Below are 9,244 nucleotides of genomic sequence, written 5' to 3'. Positions count from 1 at the left end.
GATTTCTTTTTTTTTTTCACTACTGAATATTTAAAAAAACAAATGGCTTTACCAAACTCTCAAAGCTCAATAATATACGTATCACAGTCATATTATATCTTTGTAAGCAAGTATCAGATTTTTGATATCAGAATCAATGAAAAAAGTAGGAGAAAAAAAGTGTTTTCAAAAAATAAATTTTGGAATGAGTTTCACATGCTTGCATATTTATGATTTGATTTTTTTAATGATTATTTATTGATGTAACTGTTTTATGTAGACATATTGTAATAATTATTTACAAATTTTTGCCAATTTTTTATAGGTGCTGTCGGCATTGTGTTTTACTGAGATGAAAAAGAAAAACCTGCTCACATCAAGAAGGTCTGTTTATTTCAGTTTTGTTTTGATATTTTTTAAAATTCAAATTGAGCTACTTTGTAGATATATTCTATATAAATGTTGAGAAATGATTTGCATAATTTAAAGTTAGATATTCTGTCTTTACCCGCCAATTTTTTCTTGGATTTTCATTTTCTGTAATATATTGGTTTACAGTCGGCCACAAAATAAGTTGAGCACCGGTACCCTACCCGATATTTTCAAGATGCTGAAAAATCTATAATCGATTAAATTGTATCGATTACACTATCGATTTAAAATTCAATGTTGGGTAATTGATATAAAATAATCAATTGTGTAGTATCGATTATTTTATATCGATTTTAAAATTCAATGTTGGGTAATAAATAAATTAAATATAGATTACTCTATCGATTAGTCTGTATCGATTATCTTATATCAATTTAAAATTCAATGTTGGGTAATTGATATAAAATAATCAATATAAAATAATCAATTGTGTAGTCTCGATTATTTTATATCGATTCAAATTTCAATGTTGGGTAATAAATAAATTAAATATCGATATTTCAATTGTTATTCAAACATGGTTATATGAAAAAACCCCCAAAAGTGATGATTTAAAAAAACTTTCAAAGATGGTAATTTAAAAAACTACCGAAGGTGGTGGTTTTATTAAAAAACTACCAAAGGTGGTAATTGTTTATTAATCTTCCAAATGTGGTTATTTTATTAAAAAACTTCTAAAGATGGTGATTTAAAAAAACTCCCAAAGGTGGTGATTTGTTTATTAAACTCCCAAATATGGTAATTTGTTTATTTTTTTTTTTAAAAAAAGTTGGTAATTTTAAAAAATCCAAAAATAATAATTTTTTTATTAAATTTCAAAATTTGGTGATTTAAAAAAATCAAAGAGATAATGATTTTTTGATTAAACTTCTTAAGATGGTAATTTAAAAAATACAAAGATGATATTTTTTTATTAAACTTTTAAACATGGTTATTTGTTTATTAAATTCAAATATAATGATTTTTTGATAAACTTCCAAAGATGGTGATTTATCCAAATTTAATGATTTGTTTATTTAAAAATAAATCTAACGTAATTTTATGTTTGGAAAAAATGTACAATTTAATTTAACATAAAATTCCCGTTTTTAATAATGAAATTTTGATTTATTAATAAGTTTTGACAAATATCCCCCTATAAACAGTTTGTACCAATATGAAATTATAAATAATCTCTAAAAATAAAACATTTAAAAAATTAATTAGTTAACATTTCGAGCGGTGTTTTTTGATCTACTCCTGTCTAAATTAAAAGAGGAAGCAATTATTCAACGGCTGTCAATAAACCTTAAAAGTATTATAAAGTGATCTGTTATTTTTACTAGTTCGTTAACATTTCGATTTCCAACCGTTTCAAGACGAGACAGGAAGCGATTATTCAAAGGTTTCAAATAAACCTTTTATTTTTACTAGTTACTATTAGTATAAAAAAAAATCGTAAATAGGGTACAAGTCGTTAACATATCAATTTTCCAGACGAGACAGGAAGTAATATTCAACCGGGGGTTAATAAACCTTGTTGTTTTTACTAATTACTATTAGTATAAAAGAGCGTAAAAATTGTGAATATATCTATTCGAATTTATTGAATAAGAAAATGGCACTTGTACCCTTTGGTAAGTATATTTTACATACTTCAAACTCTAAAATATTTTAACCAAATATTATGTTAGTTATAAGATTTTTATTGAATTTTAGGAGCAGTTGCAATGAATAATAATAGTAAGTATTTTTTATATCTTAATATTAATTATATGTTTTACACTTTAATCACCAAGTATGAATTATATCATACTGTGTTATTTGAGATTTTTGTACAAAAAAACTCATAGTATATCAGTTCTATTTTTATATTACCTTTTCACTTTAAGATCACAATGATTCCGACTCAGATAGAAGCGATACGGAGGATAAATTCTAAAATATTTTAACCAAATATTATGTTAGTAATAAGATTATTATTGAATTTTAGGAGCAGTCGAGAAAAAGAATCATTGTAATTATATTTTAATATATAAATTACGTGTCACGTTGTTTGTCCGCGATTGACTCCTAAACTATTTGACCGATTTTAATCAAATTTGTACACCGTGTGTAGTTTAATATAACTTAAAAGATATGATAACTTACATCTCAATTATAACTACAATATTATTTTATTGCAAATTTATTAATTAAAAACTAACTTTCCCACCAAAAAAATCTTTAATTTTCCCACCGCCAAACGAGTAAGGTTTTTATCCAACAGTAATGAGGCTAGGCTTAAGATTTATCGGCTGATTATTTTTAAATGATTCTGTTTATTTTCTTAATGTTTGATGCATTTAAAATTAAACATTGTTAATTAATTGGTCTTTCAGATTCATTCTGAAGTACTTTATCGGTCTGTCAGATTCATTTTGAAGTACTTTTAAATTAAAACAGTGTTACCCAAACAGGCGTAGAAAAATTCACCCATGCGTATTGTGTTCTAATTGTTGACAATATTATCAACGGATAATTCTTTAGTTTTAGCTTTTGTAATTAAATTTTATTTATGTTTGTTCTATATTTTTTGTACATGTATATAGTTTTAAGTACATTATTTTTTAAGAAGTTTTTTTAAACATGTTTTTGATCGATTATTTAATACGATTCATTTTATTTTCTTAGTGTTCGATGCATTTAAAATTTAATTAATAAATCTTCTCACGATTAATCTGAGAAAATTTTGTTAACAAATTCTTGAAATATTACATAAATTAAGATATATATTCTTTAGTACCCATAAAGTTTAAACGCTCAGTGACTCTGTTTTCATAAATCATATTTGAGCTGAAATTAAATTTAGCGCATGTGCTGATTTTGGAAAACAACGTGTGATTATAGCCACGTCCTTTACTTCAAGGTTGTCTCATTACTTACAAAGAGGAAATAAGATTAACGAGCATTAATATTGGTGAGTTAGCTGGTCACCAAAGGCGGCTAATTAATTATATTTTTTTAAACTTTAATCACCAAGCATGGATTATATCATACTGTGTTATTTGAGTTTTTTGTACGAAAAAACTCGTAGTATATCGGTGCCAATATATTATATAATATTTATTTTATATTACCTTTTCACTTTAAGATAATGATTCGGACTCTGATAGAGAGGGAAGAAGAAAAAATTGTAAGTAAATTATTATTTATTATGTAAATAATTTTTTCTTATGCGGTATTATAATACTTATCCGATTGAGAGGAAACTGAATATTTTATACATGTTCTTTTTTTTTATTTCAGTTAAACATTTAAACCAAGCGGCACAAAACAAAATTTATCAAGACCTTATATCAATGATAAGATTTTTTATTAGGCACAAGTATGTATAAGTCAACCTTCTAACTCTCCGACCCGCCCTAAGGCACACGGATTTAAACCATAAAACTGAATGACCGGACCGCCGCAACAGCAATTGGCGGGAACTGTGGTTGAGTCCTAAGGGCCGTCACCGGCCACGGTACAACCCTCCCCGAAGGAAGTACGTCCCGTCATCGATGGGGGGAGTCAGATCCCCCACCTATTAGTGTACCCTCCAGGGTGGCGAGATCCAACCACCATGCCGGAAGCATCTCATCCTCATTTCGAGGTGCTCCCCCGAGGGTCCACACGTATGTATATAAAGAATTATATAATTATATTCATCTATAATAACTGCACAGTGAGCATATATTTCTCCGCATAGTGTTTTAACTCTCGAAATGTGCAATTGTGGTAGATATATTCATTCCTAATGATTCAAATATATGATACCTGTAGTTTTATTTATTAATTTTTTGTACATTTAGTTACATAACATGATGTATAAATTGATTAACTCTCGAAATGTGCAATTGTGGTAGATATATATTCATTCCTAATGATTCAAAACTCCTTATAATATAATATACTTGAATGGAAAATAAGGACATGTTGAATGTATAACATAAGGACATGTTGAATGTATAACAAAAGACAGCTAATTTATTGTTCAAATAAAAAAATAATTCTAGTCTCAAATGTCATATTAAATCACACTTGTAAATTAATTTATAATTTTGTTATTTTTTTTTTTTCAGAAACGTAAAAGACTTGATAATAACAAGCAGAAATATAGAGGCACTGGAGACTTTTACGAAGATTTTCAAAGAATTTAAAAATAAATGATAATAACAAGCAGACATATAGAGGCACTGGAGACTTTTACAAATAAGATTTTCAAAGAATGTAAAAATAAATAATATTTTTTAATTATATATTGTGTTTTTTTATAAATAAGTACATACATTTTTTGAAAAAATTTCAAAAAATATCATATAAATGTTATTTAAAAAATTTTTTATTATTGTACAAAGATATAATAATTCAGAAATTATTTAATTAGAATTTTAAATGTAAAACTGTTTTTTTAATAAAAATTTCAAATGATATTATATAAATCTTATTCTAAAAAAATTTTAATTGTACAATAATTTTGAAATATGATTAAAATTCTTCAAATAAGAATAATTTGAAACATCTTTTAAAAATTGAGACTCGATATTGAATGTATTTTTTTTTTTTTTTGTAAGGAAATCTAATGCGATTAAATAAAATTCTCTGTGTTTGGGAAAAATGTATAATTTCAAGTTACAATTATTACCCTTTTATAAAAATAGCCTAAATTATTTCTTTTAAAAAATTGAGATTCGATATTGAATCCATTTTTTTTGTAAAAAGAAATCTAATGCGATTAAATAAAATTCTCGGTGTTTGGGAAAAATGTAAAATTTCAAGTTATAATTTAACATTAAATCCCCGAAATTTTGGATAATTTTTTAATAATAAATATTTTTTCAAGCAAATTTACAGAGGTTTCGAAAAAATATTTTCAAAATCTCCCACCCTCTATCCTACTGTCTTGTTTAATGGGTAAAGTTTTTGAAGAAATATTCCACATAAACAAAACTTTTCTCAAAAAAAGGGGGAGGGGTTCTGTGAAAAAATATAAATTCGACAATTATCCCCCTTTTATAAAAAATGGATCAACTAAATTATTACTTTTAAAAAATTGAGACTTGACATTGAATTCATGCAAAGAAATATAATGTATTCTCTGTGTTTGAGAAAAATGTACAATTTCAAGTTATAATTTAACATCCCCGTTTTTTAAAAATAAGGTGATATTTATAAAAGTGCCGTTCTGCAAATGCACTATAGACTAATAATCTTTTTAGAGTTTTAATAAAAGTTATTTATTTCGGTTGAAAGATTTCTAACGAGGCGACCTTCTTCTGTCTAACCTTGAATGATGAAGTGAAGCTTACTTTGTGAAAATATCAGTTTACAATTTATAACTTTTTTAAAGATGAAATTTCGTCTTTTGATTTGGCCGGAAAACAAATTCAGCTTATAAAATGATAAAAAGATTTTTAAATATCATAAGCATGGTTTGAAAAACATTGAACCAACTTTGAATAATTTTATGCAACGCAAAGATGTAATTTTTATATTTTCAAAAAAAATTTAACGTTAATTAATGGAATTTATTTTAATATCACCAACTTTGAGAGGTTTTAAAATAACCATCTTTGGAAGTTTTTTTAAAATCACCACCTTTGAGAGGTTTTATAATAACTATCTTTGGAAGTTTTTTTTAAAATCACCACATTTGAGAGTTTATTTTAATATCACCATCTTTGGTAGTTTTTTTAAAATCACCACATTTGAGAGTTTATTTTAATATCACCATCTTTGGTAGTTTTTTTAAAATCACCACATTTGAGAGGTTTTTAAAATAACCACCTTAGGAAGTTTTTTTTAAATCACCACCTTTGAGAGTTTATTTTAATATCACCATCTTTGGTAGTTTTTTTTAAATCACCACCTTTGAGAGGTTATTTTAATATCACCATCTTTGGTAGTTTTTTTTAAATCACCACCTTTGAGAGGTTATTTTAATATCACCATCTTTGGTAGTTTTTTTTAAATCACCACCTTTGAGAGTTTATTTTAATATCACCATCTTTGGTAGTTTTTTTAAAATCACCACCTTTGAGAGTTTATTTAATATCACCATCTTGGAAGTTTTTTTAAGTAACCATCTTTGGAAGTTTTTTTAATATCACCATCTTTGGAAGTTTTTTTAATATCACCATCTTTGAAAGTTTTTTAATATTACTATCTTTGGGAGTTTTTTTAAAATAGCCATCTGTGGAAGTTTTTTTTTTTTTTTTTAAAAATCACCACCTTTGAGATTTTATTTTAATATCACCACTTTTAGAAGTTTTTTATAAAACAGTGTTTGAATAACGATACAGACTAATCAATAGCATTTTTAAAGTGTATTGAATAATTTAATGCAAAAAGAAAACCGATTTTGGTTTAAAAACACAACGTAAATTTTTAAATACATGCGTTTATTTTTGTACCAAGTTAACCAGAATCGAGTTTCCTCGTTGCAAGGTTCAAATTTAGAATCTAAAGGAACAAAATTTGCAAATAAAATATTAAAACACGACATTTTTTTAAAACATTTTACTGACAAAATGCAAACGTGAAACAAACATTGAACCAAAACTAGAGTAAGGTACAATAATTTTAAACCAAACATTTCAAAATTAAAATAAAACCGACGTTGGTTATAGAGCGCATTTGACAAAACTGGCGTAAATTATTTCTTTTAAAAAATTGAGACACGACATTGAATCCATTTTTTTGTAATATGAAATCTTATGCAAATTAAATAAAATTCTCTGTGTTTGGGAAAAATGTACAATTTCAAGTTATAATTTAACAGTAAATTCCCGTTTTTAATAATGAAATACAATTACCCCTTTTATTAGAATGTATCAACTAAATTATTTCTTTTAAAAAATTGAGACTCGACATTGAATCCATTTATTTGTAAAAAGATATCTAACGTATTAAATAAAATTCTCTATGTTTGGGAAAAATGTACAATTTCAAGCAGCTCTCAAAAATATATAGGTCGAAAATTTATTTATTTCGGTTTAACGATTTCCACCTGACAAGCTTTCGCGTGTTTGTTTTTCGACCTTGACTGTACATAACAATGATTCATTAAATAAAGTCGACAAATTTAATTATTTAAAGGCTCATCTTGGAGGATCTACATTAAATACCGTAGAAGGATTTCCTATTTCAGCAGCTGCGTACGATGAAGCAGTTCAATTATTAAAAGAACGATTTACCAGTACTGAAGTATTGGTTCAAGCCCATATGAATTAAATATTATCTTTACCACCATTAAATGATTCTAACGACATTCGGTCCTTCCGACAATTTGTTGATAACTGTAATGTTCAATTGAGAAGTTTGGAGTCTTTAGGTATTTCAACCTCACAATATCTTGTGTCCAATAATCATGAAACTTATTCCGGCTGATTTACTTTTAGAATACAATAAATCAGAAAAACAAAATTCAGGTTCTAAAATTGAGGAACTGTTATCCTTCATTACTCATGCCTTAGCTGCCAGAGAAAAAACGCAGTCTATTAACAAAACAAATAAATCGTGTATTGAATTGCGTAATCGACGTATGGAGTTTAAATCCCAGGATGGGGAAAATAAAAGAATAAATCAAAAAGGTATCTCTACTGCTACTGCTAATGAACTGTTAGTGACTCCACTCAATGAAAATAGAAACAAAACGAAGAATAGCTGTGTCTTTTGTGAATCGATGACTCATACTACGAATAGCTGTGGACGTGCGATGACAGATCTTTCTCTACAGGAAAGAAAGAATATTTTATTGCGAAAGGGTTGCTGTTTTAATTGCCTTAAAATAGATCGGCATCTTAGTAGGAATTGTCCGATAAATAAAACAAAATGTGAATTTTGTTCAGGATTAGATCACAAATTTTTATGCTTTAGACAGCAACACATAGAAAGAAAAAATCTGGTTCAGACTGAGTCGACAGATCTAGGTAATCAGAGTGAAGGAGAAGTTTTTTTACAAACTTTGGTTGTTTACATCAAAAATGGGAATTGTGAACGGCTAGTAAGGGCAATTTTAGATACCGGAAGTCAGAAGAGTTATGTTTCTCAATACATTGCTAAAACTTTGGGTTTGAAGAGCCTAGGAAAACAAAAGGTAACGCATGGACTTTTTGGCGGTCAACAAATGACTGAAGTGCATGATAGATATTCTATTAAATTACGTAGTCTGGATAGAAATTTTGATTTTACTTTGGAAGTTAACGATCAGAAAATATATGTTTGGGAATATCTAGAATTACTGACCATCGTATTTTAAAGAAATTAGAGCAACTTGATATTTTTATAAGTGATTCTACTGTGAATAACAAACATTGCATTTTTGATAAAAACGTTGATGAAATTCATATTTTGTTGGGAGCGGACATAATAGGAAAACTATTTACGGGTGAGATTAAACAAGTATCTAAAGGTCTCACAGCAGTAAATACAAAATTGGGATGGACTGTTATGGGAAAATCGAACTCTAAATCCACTTTTGAATCCAAAAAATCATTACTGGGGCATTCCTTGCTTACAAATCAGACAAAAATTTCGAACCTATGGGAATTAGATTCTTTGGGAATTAAGGACCCAAGTGAAAAGAAAACGAAACTTGAGTTGCAAGATCTTACTTTAAAACATTTTGAGAATACGGTCTCGCAAAATGAAGATGGTGGATATTATGTATGCATTCCTTGGATCGATGGACATGATAAACTTAGTGATAAATTTCAACTAGCCGAAAGAATGTTGAAAAATACTGTAAGATCTCTAAAAGGTAATGGTAGACTATTAGATTATGAGCAAGTGTTTTTTGAATGCGAAAATGAGGGGATTATTGAAAGGGTTA

At 27.2% G+C, this 9,244-nt stretch overlaps 1 long non-coding RNA gene across 1 annotated transcript; it reads left to right on the top strand.

The window, feature by feature from the left end:
- The first annotated feature begins 302 nt into the window (after positions 1-302).
- Positions 303-4,639, top strand: LOC129958046 (uncharacterized). Its single transcript, XR_008783116.1, has 5 exons — positions 303-363; positions 2,110-2,133; positions 3,524-3,565; positions 3,679-4,046; positions 4,494-4,639. It is a non-coding gene; the product is annotated as an uncharacterized LOC129958046 (long non-coding RNA).
- Positions 4,640-9,244: the final 4,605 nt, after the last annotated feature.

The sequence above is a fragment of the Argiope bruennichi genome, chromosome X1 (genome assembly GCF_947563725.1).
Source record: "Argiope bruennichi chromosome X1, qqArgBrue1.1, whole genome shotgun sequence".
Taxonomy (NCBI): Eukaryota; Metazoa; Arthropoda; class Arachnida; order Araneae; family Araneidae; genus Argiope; species Argiope bruennichi.
Note: the sequence above shows the minus strand (reverse complement) of the source record. Positions and strands in the feature narration are given on the sequence as shown.